The sequence below is a fragment of the Triturus cristatus genome, chromosome 5_2 (assembly GCF_964204655.1).
Source record: "Triturus cristatus chromosome 5_2, aTriCri1.1, whole genome shotgun sequence".
NCBI classification, from domain to species: Eukaryota; Metazoa; Chordata; class Amphibia; order Caudata; family Salamandridae; genus Triturus; species Triturus cristatus.
In genome coordinates, this window is record NC_140588.1 from 750,655,483 (window position 1) to 750,671,285 (window position 15,803).

General features: G+C 39.5%; 1 protein-coding gene across 1 annotated transcript in view; it reads left to right on the plus strand.

The window, feature by feature from the left end:
• Positions 1–15,803, plus strand: part of HTR2C (5-hydroxytryptamine receptor 2C) — a 3,718,710-nt gene that overhangs the window by 1,343,861 nt on the left and 2,359,046 nt on the right. Inside the window, exon 5 of the mRNA XM_085606666.1 lies at positions 14,348–14,426. The gene's annotated coding sequence lies outside the window, so the exon portion shown is untranslated. The remainder of the gene's footprint in view (positions 1–14,347; positions 14,427–15,803) is intronic.

Sequence of the window (15,803 nt, forward strand, 5' to 3'; positions counted from 1 at the left end):
ACATGATATATCGCCAGTAGATAGTTATAGTTAGGACCTATTTTCCATAGGAAATCCGCAACATTCTATTTGGAATAACGTTGGTGCTGGTTGACGAATCCTCGCAAAAATTTTCAAACTTTTGGCCAGCTCCGCTCCGCTCCTACCCTGAAAGTTTTGCGGTGATCCGTCAAGCGGGAGCCGAGAAAAAAGAGGGGTCCCAAAACACGTTTTCCCCATGCAATTTCCCATAGGATCTGTTGTCGCAGCTACGGCCCGAACCGCTGAACGGAATGACACCAAATATGGCAAAGAGGTAGTCCTCAGTTCGGACTCGTGCCTTTTGCATATATGGTGTGAATCTGTTCAGTAGTTCCTGAGAAAATTAGGGTAAAAAAAGTTAGTGATATCTATGGCCGCGGAGGATCTGCGGACCGTACCCGCACCGTAAGCGCACCCTCCCCGAACCGAGCGCGCACCCTCACGATCGCGCGCTGAATGCTAATTGGCTGTCGAGTATCTCTCTACATTCGAAACCAGGAACTGTTGGCGGCCATTTTCTGCCTCGGTAGAAGCGAGGCTGAAGATGCAAGGGGAATAAGTGTGTAAAACATATAAAGGGGGCAGAGTGGAAATACTCTGACCCTCTAGAGGTGCTTAGGGGGTCCCAGAAAGACCCCCTGGGGCCCCCCTTTTTTTTATTTTATAAGGGGAAATGCGTGCACGGTGTGCGCATCCTATCGCGTTGGATGCACGGATTCTCTTGCGGTGGGTGCGCGGATCCACGGCAACGTTTTTTGAAAAACATCAAGAAATCATTTGTTATATGACAACTTTCTACACTGAAAGGTAGGGTGTATATTTCTGTTTTTTAAAGATATGATTGTTATTGGTTAACAAAAACAGATTGTAAGGAACATTATATATGATAAGCTGATATGTTGAAAAGTCAAGCCCACTTCCTGTCTTTTGTAGGAACATTGTGTGCTGAACTTGTGACCTGTGAGCTCAGTGCAGTGTTCCATGACCTGTTTCTATGGTAACAGGCAGAAGGCAGATTGGGGGAAGGGTTGAAATGTATTTCAGTTGGAAAGGGTTGAAATGTTTAACCAATAGAAATGTGTGTTTGTTTTTGAGTTTATGTGCGAAGGATTGTGATTTGATGTTTACATGTATATGTGTGGAAAATGAAAGGGAAACTTTTCCATTCTTTGCTTTTGCTGAGAGGTGCACAGTGCAGAGATTCTGTAAAAGAAAAATATGGTGAGTGATTGATATACTTCTTAATCTACAAAAGAACTTGAAAGATGAGTTATTTAATTGTGAGGGGATGTATGTAGACTATTTTGATTTTAATCAGACTAATGTATTTTTCCTGTGTACGGAGTATTTTTTTTCTCTACAATGTGTGTGGATTTAGACACCATTCTGTGATAAGCATTTGTGTTTTTCATGTGTTTGTAGACAGATAACTGTGCTGTTTTTATATTTTGGTAGAATTAGAAACCAGTCATTGTTTATGAATTTCTGAAATGAGTTATGTTATGTTTCTATACTAAAATGTAGTACTACTTATAGATGAAGAAATGTGTTTCGGTATAGTGCAAGGGATAGTGCTGTTTGTCTAGATTCACACAGTGAGTCTGTGTGCATTTGGGAACCACTGTGAGAGAAGCATTTGGTAACATCGTGTATTTGCTGACAGATAACTGTTTTAACTTGTCATGTTGTGAAGTTTTAGTAGCATTAGAAGACAGTTATGGCTTATTATTTGATTAAATGAGTCAGGCTTTGACAGAAAAGTGCAGTCCTTAATTATGTAGATTGTGTGCAGTTCCCTTACCAGTTGCACTGTAGTGAATGAGTTTTGGTAAACTCCTAGGGATAGTGGTGCATGTCTAGAATCACAGTCTGAGTTAGTGTGTATTTGGGATCAGTGTGAGAGAAGCATTTGGGGATATCATGTATTTGCTTACAGATAACTTTTTTAAAACCTGTCATGTTGTGAAGTTTTAGTACCATTAGAATCCAGTCTTTGCTTATGCGTTGAGTAAATGAGTCATGCTTTGACACTGATGTGCTGTACTTAAATATGTAGATTGTGTTCAGTACCATTAACTCTTCCAGACTAGTGAATGAGTTATGGTAAACTCCTAGGATAGTGTTGATTGTCTAAAATCACACTGTGAGTCTGTGTGCATTTGGGTAAGGATTGTGAGAGAAGCATTTGGTAACATTGTGCATTTGCTAACAGATAACTGTTTTAAAACCAGTCAATTTGTCAAGTTTTAGTAGCATTAGAAGACAGTTATGGCTTATGCTTTCATTAAATGAGTCAGGCATTGACAGTAAATTGCAGTCGTGAAATATGTAGATTGTGTGCAGTTCCCTTACCACTTGCACTGTAGTGAATGAGTTTTGGTAAACTCATAGGGATAGTGGTGGTTGTCTAGAATCACACTGTGTGTTAGTGTGTATTTGGGATCAGTGTGAGAGAATCATTTGGTAACATCATGTATTTGCTGACAGATAACTGTTTTAAAACCTGCCACGTTGTGAAGTTTTAGTAGCATTAGAATTCAGTCTTTGCTTATATGTTGATTAAATGAGTCATGCTTTGACACTGATGTGCTGTACTTAAATATGTAGATTGTGTGCAGTCCCCTTACCCCTTCCACAGTAGTGAATGAGTTTTGGTAAAGTCCTAGGATAGTGTTGATTGTCTAAAATCACACTGTGAGTCTGTGTGCATTTGGGTAAGGATTGTGAGAGAAGCATTTGGTAACATTGTGTATTTACTGACAGATAACTGTTTTAAAACCTGTCATGTTGTCAAGTTTTAGTAGCATTAGAAGCCAGTCTTTGCTTATGCGTTGATTAAATTAGTCAGGCATTGACATTAAAGTGTAGTCGTGAAATATGTAGATTTTGTGCAGTTCCTTTACTACTTCCACTGTATTGAATGAGTTTTGGTAAACTCCTAGGGATAGTGTTGTTTGTCTAGAATCACACTGTGAGTCTGTGTGCATTTGGGAACCACTGTGAGAGAAGTGTTTGGTAACATTGTGTATTTGCTGACAGATAAGTGTTGTAAAACCTGTCATGTTGTCAAGTTTTAGAAGCATTAGAAGACATTTATGGCTTATGCTTTCATTATATGAGTCGGGCATTGACAGTAAATTGCAGTTGTGAAATATGTAGATTGTGTGCAGTTCCCTTACCACTTGCACTGTAGTGAATGAGTTTTGGTAAACTCATAGGGATAGTGGTGCTTGTCTAAAATCACACTGTGAGTCTGTGTGCATTTGGGTAAGGATTGTGAGAGAAGCATTTGGTAACATCGTGTATTTGCTGACAGATACCTGTTTTAAAACTGGTCATGTTGTGAAGTTTTGGTAGCATTAGAAGCCAGTCTTTGCTTATGCTTTGATTATATGAGTCAGGCTTTGACATGAAAGTGCAGTCCTGAAATATGAAGATTGTGTGCAGTTCCCTTACCACTCCACAGTAGTGAATGATTTTTGGTAAACTCCTAGGTATAGTGGTTGTTGTCTAGAATCACACTGTGAGTCTGTGTGCATTTGAGAACCACTGTGAGAGAAGCATTTGGTAACATCGTGTATTTGCTGACAGATAACTAATTTAAAACCTCTCATGTTGTCAAGTTTTAGTAGCATTAGAAGCTAGTCTTTGCTGATGCATTGATTAAATGAGTCAGGGTTTGACACTAAGGTGCAGTACCATGTACTATTCTGTTCACTGTGGCAAAACTGAAAATTTAAAAGTTTTACCTAAGCACTGTTCTAGAAGTAGTCTGATTATTTAGTCAGTTTCTAAGTACCAAATAGATTGCTTCAAATGGCTATGCAGTATGCATGTCGTGTTCTAACATACTATACACTTGTCTTTTACACCTTCAATTCCCTAGTCAGTATCCATACACTTCCAGGAAACATCCTGTCACTTCCTTTGCAGTTCTCTAGAGACCCATTCAACAGCATGTACTAATCCATTCACTGTGCTAAAAGCCAAACACTTATGAATTCACCGAGACACTCTCTTTCCAGTACTCTAATGATTCAGTCACTGCCTAAGTATTCATGCACTGAGCCAGGTCTTAGCACATGGACTTCTTCAAACCACTATCCACTATGCATGCAGTCCTCTAACCATCTACACACTTGTCTTTCACACCTTTAATTCCCCAGTCAGTATCCGTTCACTTCCAGCAAACACCCTGTCACTCCCCTTGCACTTCTCTAGTGACCCATTCAGCATCATGTACTAATCCATTCACTGCGCCAAACCCTAATAAATTCACCCAGGCACTCTCCTTGCAGTACTCTAATCATTCAGTCAGTACCCAAGTACTCATCCAGTGACCCAGGCCTTAGTATATGGACTGCTTCAAACCCTTATCCACTATGCATGCAGTCCTCTAACCACCTACACAATAGTCTTTCTCACCTTCAATTCCCTAGTCAGTATCCATACACTTCCACAAAATACCCTGTCACTCCCTTTGCAGTCCTCTAGTGACCCATTCAGCACCATGTACTAATCCATTCACTGTTCTAAAACCCAAACACTTATAAATTCACCAAGATACTATCTTTGCAGTACTCTAATCATTCAGTCAGTATTCATACACTGAGCCAGGCCTTAGCACATGGACTTCTTCAAACCCCTATGCACTATGCATGCAGTCTTCTAACCACCTAGACACTTGTCTTTCACACTTTCAATTTCCTAATCAGTATCCATACAGTCCAGCACTTGTCACTGCCTTTGCACTCCTCTAGTGACCCATTCAGTACCAAGTACTAATCCATTCCCTGTGCGAAAAGCCTAGCACTTATAAATTCACCTAGGCACTCTCCTTGCTGTACTCTAATCATTCAGTCAGTACCCAAGTAGTCATGCAGTGAGCCAGGCCTTAGCACATGGACTGCTTTAAATGCCTATGCAGTATGGATGCAGTCCTCTAATCACCTACACAGTTGTGTTTCACACCTTCAATTCCCTAGTTAGTATTCATACTCTTCTAGCAAACACCCTGATCCTCACCCAGTGTGTCTCCTTATAGTACTGTAATCATTTAGTCAGTTAGCACGTAGTCTTTTAGTGAGGTAAGCTTTAGGGCATGAACTGCTTCAAAGTAGTATGCACTATGCATGTAGTGTTTTAACGATTGTCACACTTGTGGTTCAGGGCTATAGTTTCTTAGTCAGTTTTTATATAAAATGTGTTTGTACAGTAATGGAATAGTATAAGTTTGAAAGTTATTAATATACATTTATTTGTGATTCTTTTTTACAGATACAGAACAGGAGTGTTTCTCATCTGTTTGCACTCTTCTCTTGCAAGATTGATTGGATGAAGGGTCGTTAGGTGTTTCATCATACTTGCTGTGCCGCACGAGTATTTTTTGTTAGGATCCCCTTGTAACAGAACTCTTTGGCAAATCTTGCGAGTGACAAAGGTGGCATTGGTCTTTGTTTGCCCCTTGGAAAAAGTAAAAAATGTCCTCACCACTGAAGAAAAACGTTGTGGGCGTGGTGCCTTCTGCAAAAAAAATTCCTCAGATTCGGTAAATATTTTAAAGCGGCAACATTTACAGTTTTTGTAAGTTAGACTTATAACATTTTGTTAGCTGTATGCATTTTATATATCTGTGATTTGTTTCTTGTGGTATTTTGTTGAGAATACCATGTTGTTTTTTTTTTAACAATCTTTCTGATTTTCCAGGTCTGTCGTCGACATCCGTGGTTTCCACAGGAGTGTTCCGCCTTGTTGTTTTGTATTATTGTTGTTACATTTTGTTTATTAGTTTATTGCTTATATTTATGTTAATAAAAAAATAAAGTTTGAAAATAGTTTATCGTTTATATATTTATTATTATAAAAAATGAAGTTTGAAAAAAAAAATCATAATGTTTTTGGTTGTTCTCTTAACTGCTTTCTTGTTCTTATTACTGTTATTTGATGGAGTCCACCATGGTGTTAAATTTTGGGGCACTTATCGCTGGAATACTGGTGATATCTGCAGTTTGCACCAACTTCTGAATAGTGTGTTAGATTTATCTCAACTTTACATCCGTTAAAGTGCTGATAATGAAATGGAGAGTAGCCGTTCCCGTGCAAAAAGACATGAGGTGCACCTTTGCGATTTATTCTAAAAACTAAAATTCTGTATTGTATTGCACTGAGGTATTGGCTGCACTTACAGTGTACACACAAAATCTATTAAGAAATCTCATTGTATTTATATTCATTGGGAATAGTGCGTCAGATGCGAGATACACTGCTCAGTTTGTATATTGTTCTGCACACGAAAAAAATCCCAGCACAACTTTCACACCAATTGCAATGCGCAACAAATTCCGGCGATAAGACACGTTAGCACCAAGGATTTTACACCTGCTTTCTGCTGGTGTTAAGCAGGACAACTACCTGCACCATGAAAGAGAGCACAGCCAAGAGCCACACCAGAACACCCACAGGTGCCATAGAGTCAATGAGCATGATACAGGGATACCCATGAGGGCCAGAAGACTTATCTCAACAACTCCAGGACCGCCAATGCCCCCCAAACCCACATCTTAGTAAGTGTGTCCCTGTGGTCATTGTCTTAGCATGATAGGCACGAGCCCTGCAACATCACAGTGTGCTGTCACCTCAGCATTGGCAGTGAGCCAGGATGTGTAGCTACGCACGCATCCTCCTGCATGCACAACTGGTGTGTGCTGGTCTGGGGTTCACAGGTCAGTGGAGGGGTGTGCCTATCCAGCAAGGGGAACGGGGTGTCTCGGACATGTCTGTGTACAGGAAGTGCGGTAAGTGTGTCTCTGTGTTCTGGTGTGGCCTGTTTCAAGAGCCGCAGCAGTCGATGTTGTAAAGTGGCATGCACCACCTCCAAACGGCACTGTGATGTTGTAGTTGGAATGTAGCACGACATGCGCAAATAGGCATTACAATGGTGTGCCGTACGAGTGCATGAGATACAACAGCGCACTGTACAAAAGTGTGGGGGCTCGTGGGAGGGAGGAGCAGCTGTTTGGAAGCATAACACACAGTGAACTCGACCATGTGCCACATGCTGGACATCTCATCCATGATGACCACGGTCACAGGCATCCCACAACACCAACGACTGGCCTTTGTACACATCCTGTATGAATACAGCGTGGTTTTTACTTCTATGCTCGTTCAGTGGTGTGATGTTGGCGGGTTGTGTGACTTGTGCTCCTTGTTAGTGTGTTTCATTTTGGCCATTGTTTGTCTATACTTATGCTGTACTTAATTTTGCATGTGTGCCATTCTGCTCATCTCCCCCTGTCCCCCCACTCCCTGCTTCTTCCTCTTCCTAGTGCTGTTGTGTCTATAATGTTTTTGCTGCACACATAAATACATGTAAAGAATAAATTAGAATAGTTCCTTGATTCGTTTAGGTTTCAAAGCTTCTCTATTGGTTTCTTTTTAATTTTCCATATGAACCGTTTTTTTAAATATTCAACAACACATAGAAGTCAGAAGTGCAACGTATTCTATCAACACACTTTCTAGAACATTCTACAATACGTGCAGGTTAAAAGTTCATCAATTTTTTAAAACTTTACGATATTTTTTTGTAACAGTTTCTTGAACATTTAACGACACGTGCAGGTTAAAAGTTGACGATTGTTTTAAGTTCGAACAGTGCCTTCCAAATGCAAGTAGCAGGTGTGGTTGAGCTGAGCAAATTTTATCCTATGATATGTACTCCACGTTTAAACTGCTTTTTCTTAACCAATCACAAAGATGCTTTTCCACAAAACTAATGTGCACCCTACTTTAAAAAAAGAATGCTTTTCATGATATCTTTAGAGATAAGTTATAGATAGGAATTGGCATTTAAAAAACCTTTGAAATTCACTGAAAAAACCAAAGGTTTCAGGGGCGTTATAGTTAGGAATTGGCATTTAAAAAACCTTAGAAATTCACTGAAAAAACCATAGGTTTCAGGGATGTTATAGTTAGCTGGACATTTCCCTCGTACAAAACCCTAGAAATTCCCCTGTTATAGTTAGTTCAGCTAACTATAAATTGCGCCCCCGCAATGCACGGCTGATGACGTCACATATTACATCACTCATGACATGGTCAGTGACATCACTGATGACATCACTGATGACATCTTAAATGACATCACTGATGACATCATCCATTGTGTATGTGTTTCTGAACAGGTTTAATATATATAGGGAAAGGCCTGTTGAAAAATAAGTGGGTGTACAAGTGTGTGAATGGATGATTTTCTAGGTGCGTAACTGACTCTATAAGCGAGTCATTAAATGTATCTTACTGCAGACTAGTGACTAAACTGTGTGAATGTCTGTATGTGTCTGTGTGTTGGTGTATAAGTGGCTGCATGGTTTTGTGAATAGCTATATGAGTGTCTATTTGGGTTATTGATTGGTTGTCTGAGTATCTGTATGGGTGCCTGAGTATTTGTGTGGGTAGGGTGTGTGTGACTCTGTGACTAGATGTGTGAGTGGGTGATTCAGTGGGTGCATGGTTTTAAGAGTGCATCTGTGATGGACTGTATGGTTGGGTGAGTGTATGTATGGGTGTGTTAGTGATTGAATGTACATCTCAGTTGTACATGTGTCAGGACCTACATATGTGAAACGCAGTGTATATGTGTGTAAGAGTATATAACTATCTATATGTGAGAGTGTGTGATTTTGGGAGTGGCTGTATGCGCCATAGTGCAAGGATATCTGTGTCATGTGCTGTTTGTTTTTCTGCAGGAAGACACAGGATTTGTTAGTATTTTTATGAGTAAGTTAACTTGAGTGTGTTTAACTGTATAGGTGAGTAAATTGGACTGTGATTAATTATTTGCATGACTGACTAGATGTGTCAGTACCTCAATGGATGATTGGCGGTGTGTGAGTGTCTATATAGGTGTATAAATGCACAGAGTGACTGTAAGTATGAGTGACTGTACAGGTGAGTGAGTGGACATGTATGTAGACCTAAAAGTCAATGAGTTGGTGTGTAGTTATTGGTATTGGAGTATCTATGGTTGTCAAAATGGCCGTCTGAAATGTTGAGTCGGTGTATCAAAGGTTATCTTAGGGTGTGAGAAGATGCACTCATTTATCACATGGATGATGTCATCAGTGATGTCATCAGTGATGTCATTTGAGATGTCATCAGTGATGTCATCAGTGATGTCACTGACCATGTCATGAGTGATGTAATATGTGACGTCATCAGCAGTGCATTGCAGGGCGCGAGTTATAGTTAGCTGAACTAACTATAACAGGGAAATTTTTAGGGTTTTGTATGAGGGAAATGTCCAGCTAACTATAACACCCCTGAAGCCTATGGTTTTTTCAGTGAATATATATATTTTAAGTCCGTGACTCGGGGTGATATTAAGGCAATCCCCGCTCATAAAAGGAACCATCACGAGTGTTGTCTCAGTCCTGACTAATAAAGTGCAACATCAGACAAATATCTTTAAAACGCGCTACATACAGTGCTTGTATCAACATAACTGGGGATACAATCAACAACATCTCATCTGCCTTGGCCAATATGGAGGAGAGGGCTGCCAAGAGAACATCCAAAGCACAGAACATGTTCCAAAGGGGTGCAGGGGCGTCGAAAAATGCCAATATAACGGATAAAAGATTGCAACCTCAAATAACTACTATCAAACAACTTTTCATGCAGCTTGAAAAACTATTACGCAAGGAAACCTCACGAAGTTGGGAGATTATAACTCTAGAAAAATATATAGAATGTGAAATGGTACCCAGAGGGCTTCGCATATTCACTCTCCCAAACCATCCGGATACAAAGCCCGAAATGCTTGAAGAATGGGGCAGGAATAACATGGGGTGTTCCAAAAATATGATGCATATAATTATCAAATATGCTAAGAAAGATGTAGATGAACTACAACAGAAAATATCAGAACTTGAAACCCAGATCACAGCATCAAGTGAAAATAGTGAGGTAATTAAAAAACTACGAACGGACATGGATCGCAATCTTGACAAACACGAAGAAGAAGTACAGGAGAGGAAACAAAGTAAATTTCGTAGAGATGAGGATGACTACGAATTTGGAACCATCTTTACATTTGCGAAGAAATTCGAGATCTATAAACAACAATGGGAAACACAAAGCAATGTAGATGCAGCCGCTGGCCATACAACGAGCGGATCCGAATCTGACCTAAGCGAAGGAGAACAAAGACAAACAGGCTTGCGCAAATTCTCTTTTTTAGAGGAAATGAAATTGCTCTACCAAGAGCAACAAACGCCCAGAGACAAACCAAGAGGCCGTGGATCAGGGAGGTCCAGGACAAGGGGAAGGGGATCCTTTCACTCAAGAGACCAAGGAAAACAAGAAGAAGCAAGCGGCGTAAACGGAAGATACAACCTAAGGAACTGCACTGTGATGAGGAAATAAAATCTAAAGATTATGAAATCCCAAACCTGGTCATCAATCTATCTAGATATACTCTATCTCAATCTGAAACAAACCTTCTCAATAAAGGATTATCTTTCTGTCCAGAGAAACACCAGGACCCCCTGGAGACAAAAATAGACTTATACAAATATGTAAGAAAACTAAAATTAAAAAAATACTTTGCCAAGCATTCTCCCAAAGCAAACACAGATCAAAATCAACTACCCGATCCTGAAAATCGAGAATCTACAAAATTTCTGGTGCGCCACACCTTAGGATTGCTTATGAATTAGCAAATGAAACAAATGCTTCTCAAATAACTGATACCCAAATCCTGGGTGAAATGGGGCTACAATTGAACAAACGTATACCAACTACATTTAAGAAAAAATCAAAGTTCTGTCCAGCACGGCATCCAGGGAATAAAATTGATATCTTTTATGATCTGGTACTGGGAGAAATAGATACCTTGCAGAATGTTACCTCAAAGGAGAAACGGGAAAATCTCACCAAAAAAGAATGTGAGGCCATACAATCATTAAAGAATAACAATGAAATCGAAATTAAACCGGCCGACAAAGGCGGAAACATTGTAGTGCTTGACAAACAGCACTACATAGAAGAAGCAATGCGCCAATTAAATGTAACCAAAAACTACAAAAATCTGTCTAAAGATCCCACAGACATGCTAATATCAGACCTACATAAAAAATTAAACATGTGGCAAGAGAAAGGTCTGCTCACAGAAAATGAAAAGGGATTCTTAATGGTCGAACACCCAATTATGCCAACCATCTACTTTCTCCCGAAGGTACATAAAACACTGAACAAACCACCGGGTCGTCCAATCATCTCGAGCTGTGGAAGCCTGTACGAAAATATATCAACCTATGTAGATTATTATCTAGCACCACTTGTAACAACATTGAGTTCCTATATAAAGGATACTGGGGACTTTCTGCGAATACTAATGAATACTGAATGGCAACCGACCTACCTACTGGTAACCATTGATGTGGTGTCACTATACACCTCAATTGATCATCAAAAGGGACTGAACGCGATTCACTACTTTCTCAAACAGAGGCCCATGAATGAATTAGAGCCCTCCAAGATGTTGATTGACATGATTACCATGTGCCTGTACAACAATATATTCTTATTTAACAAAAAAATCTATGCCCAATGCTGCGGTACCGCAATGGGAGTTTCTTTCTCTCCAAGCTATGCGAATCTCATGATGGGGTGGTGGGAGAGGAACATAGCTTGGAGAGAGGAAAACGACCATCACATGTCGAATGTAGCCCTTTGGCTACGATTCATAGACGACCTATTTTTGTTGTGGAGAGGAACTGAAAAACAATTTCTAGACTTCTTTGCGGAGCTCAATGAGAATGATGTTGGTCTCAAATTTACTTATAACATAAGCCCGAAAGAAATCGAGTTCCTAGATACTAAAGTATACGTCAAAGATAATCAGCTGCATACAACAGTACATCGAAAAAAAAACAGCAACATGGACTAAGCTTTCATCCCCAGGCATTGAAAAAAAAGTATACCTTACGGTGAACTACTGCGGATGAAAAGAAACTGCTCGGAGGAGCAGGAAATGGAAAAGAAATTTGAAGAAACAAAAGAACGCTTCAAACAACGTGGATATAAACATGCAGACATAAAACGAGGTGAAATGAAAGCAAGACAAAAAACAAGAGCGGATACACTACTGACCAAAAATGAGAAAAGCAACAGTCAAGAGAAATGTACAGACACAGATGACAACTCAGAAAGACAAAAGGGAACTACAAATTCCAATGACAATCAACCACGACTAATACTCACCTATAGCAAAAAAGCTATGAAATCCAAAAAAGAGTAACAAAATACTGGAATGTACTTTAAAAAGATCCAGACATAGGAAATTCAATTGGAGATCGGCCTTTGGTTTCATTCAGGAGAGCGCCCAACCTCACTGATCATTTGATCAGAAGTCACTTTGAAAATAAAAAACCGGAAACTTGGCTACAGATGAGATCTAAGGGTTTTGCAAAATGTACATCTTGCAAGGCCTGTAAAATTGGCAAAAATCTGAAAAACTTGACAGATCCCACGGGTAAAGTTTTTGAAATAAAGGAAACCATCACATGTGAATCTACACATGTAGTATACATTCTCCAATGCTACTGTGGAAAACAATACATAGGGAGCACGATCTGTCCCCTCAAGAAACGTATATTGGAACATATACGAGCGATACAAAATATGGACAACGCATACGCAATCGCGAAACACATGTCTATGCACAAAGACAAAACATGGCTAGACATCAAGTACTCAGGATTAATAACAGTTCCAATAAATGAACGTGGAGGGAATTGAGTACAAAAATTACGCCGATTGGAGTCCCGCATGATCATGAGGTTCAGAACAAAACATCCTCTGGGACTTAATGGGGACGTGGAGATGTATGTCCACCTTTGAAAATCAAAAACGTGTGAACAATTCACAAAAACTTAACGAGAAACTGAAACTGAAACTACTAAGAAAAAAACCCAACCAATTGTACCCAGATGCCTGAAACTAAAAGAACTTTATTGACGAACCCACGTTTGCAGTAAAATATCTAGCATATATTCACACTGAAATTGTGTGGTGGAAATAGTTTAAACAAACTTTGCAAACAGCCCAAGAATGAACAACAATGATGCTCGCATATTCTCTGGTTGAATGGTGACATGAGTAATCGAAAGCAGAGGGAGGGGGCACTTAGCCCATGAACATATTTGAACACTCATTTACTCAATTTCACTCCATGTGTGGTTATCTATTAAACATTGGACTAATTACCAATAATCGGCCCTTCCACTATTACCAAAATATGTGGATATAGCCTATAACAACATGGAGGTTGATCTATAAAAATAGAAATAAGTCTACTCTGCTCTCTGATGCTCAAACTCGCCATTAAAACTAGAGAACAAAAAGCGCAACACACAATAAAGTTTTGTAGATTACATGTAAAACTACCAAACCCAGAATGCACTAGTAAAAGCTTAAGTGTATATAAGAGGAAACTGAAAAAGGACTGAGCAACACTCTACCGTGATCAGGAACTACGGTTCGAAACGCGTAGGAGGCAGTCACGAACTGAATAAATAACTTTAAAACATCAAGAGGTGTGCCGCGTACTTTATCTTTGAGCAAGATTTCCGCGAGACCCTGTCCTGGTCTCGACGCGGGCACCAGCTGGTTAAGGGGCTCCCACTGTCACTTGGACGTTTTTGCTAAAGGATATATATATATATATATATATGTATATATATATATATATAGATATATATACATATATATATAGATATTACGATACTCCTTCTTGTGTTTCCTTCCAAAAAAGAACTGATCGGACTCCAATTATTTGGTGCTTTCAGATATTTATTTTGCTTATGCCGCCATTACGCGTTTCGGGCAACCCAGAGCCCTTGATCACATATATATATATACACACACACACATATATACACCAATTCTGCTTTTATTCTTTGTAGGATAAACTTAGCCATGAAGCAATGGAGCACTGCATATTATGTGAAGGTTTAGGAGACCATTATGAACATGAGGTGGGTATTATACAAATGCAGTTTACACACATTAGGGCTTATATTTACATTGAGATTTCAGAACCCTGCTGTATTAACAAATTATAGTTGAGCGGCTATGTGTCGCGATTTACTTGTAATAAGGAAATTAGAGACTTTTTTATGTAGGTATCGTCGGCTTCTATGCATTACAGCATAGTAATGCAGCACTTAAAGGATTATGATGACCTATTCTGAGAGCATTCTGTGTGAACTTCAAATCAACTTAAAAATCCCACTTAAATAAAACCCTTTCTTTTTCACAGGATGCTTGCTTTCACATTCAGAAAGTTATAAGCTACTAGAAGCACAGACAATCACCTGGAGCAGATGCGACTGAACTTAGTAAGTACATTCACATGTGCAAAGATAAAGCATGTCATTTAAATATGTACAGTCCAAGCTTCTTTTTTAGTGTTATGTATGTTAAATCATTTGCTCGCCAAAAACAAATAGAAACAGGACCGGACTGGCCGTAGCGGACACCAGGCATTTACCCGGTGGGCTGCCAGGGTGGGGGCTGATTTTGGACCCCTGGTGGTCTGTTTTTGTTGTGGGGGCCAGCAGTATTGGCCCCCTGTAACAAAATCGGCCAAAACTGGCCATTGCAATCAGCTCGGATGCACCCCCTTAGCCCCCCCCAGGGGGGCCGCCTGAGCAGTTTGCCAGGGCCGGTTTCGGTTCCCAGTCTGGCCCTGAATAGAAAGATGACTCTCCCACTTCTTGTTGAGAAATCAGGCTAGAAGTGCACCCGTCTAATAAGTAGTCATTTTATGAACACAAGAGAACAAGAGTCTTGGTTGCCCGCTGTAATATCAGCTTTAGGTTACTTATCGCACTAAAAGTGCAAGTTCCATTGCATGCTGAAGAGGTCTGTTTGGGATGTGTAACACTGGCTCGTGGTGAGTAAGGCCAAGTGCAGACTGGAAGGGATGTCTAAAGCAAAGTACCACATAATAATTTCCATGATACCTAGCAAGAAATGCAAAATATAGGGTCAATGTAATAAATACAAACATTTTACACCCACACTCTCACTAATATAAGCTATTACTATTATAGTTTTCGTATAATGTTACAAACTGACAGGGTTTCATTTATCACTATTATAAGCTACTGCTGCCAATGCAACAGTTACCAAATACATTTTGAGAAATTATACCAATTTTAGTTAAATCTATCTTGACATAAATTGTAATTTGACTAATCTGTTCATATCAAAGTCGTACAGGTCAATTTGTTGGAGCGGTAGTTAGAAATCTAAATATCTTTCATGGATTATTTTGCATCATTGGACTCATACATTTACATTTGTCACAACATTAGATTTAATTGAATGTTATTAAAATATTGTACGGAATGCATTGCGCTTTTCAGGCCTAATATGCAGTCATTTTACATGCTGTATTTTAAAAAAAATGCTGTAGTGGCTGTTATGCTTTGGAAGCAAACCCGGACGACAGAAACATGGAGAAATCGGATGTGGAGAAAAGAAAAGGGACGAATTGGATTCTCATATTAATCCATACTGTTGCTCGTCCTTTATTTATTGAGTGCAAAGTATTTTTGTGAGACAATGGTTATCTGAGCAGAGCACAGCTTTTCACTTAGAATGGGGCACGTTAGCAGTAAGAATGCTAACGAGAAGCACGTCATTGCGGCTGAATATAAGTATACCATACGTGCATTACTGAGTTTGGTACTTCAATCTCTGTGCTATCA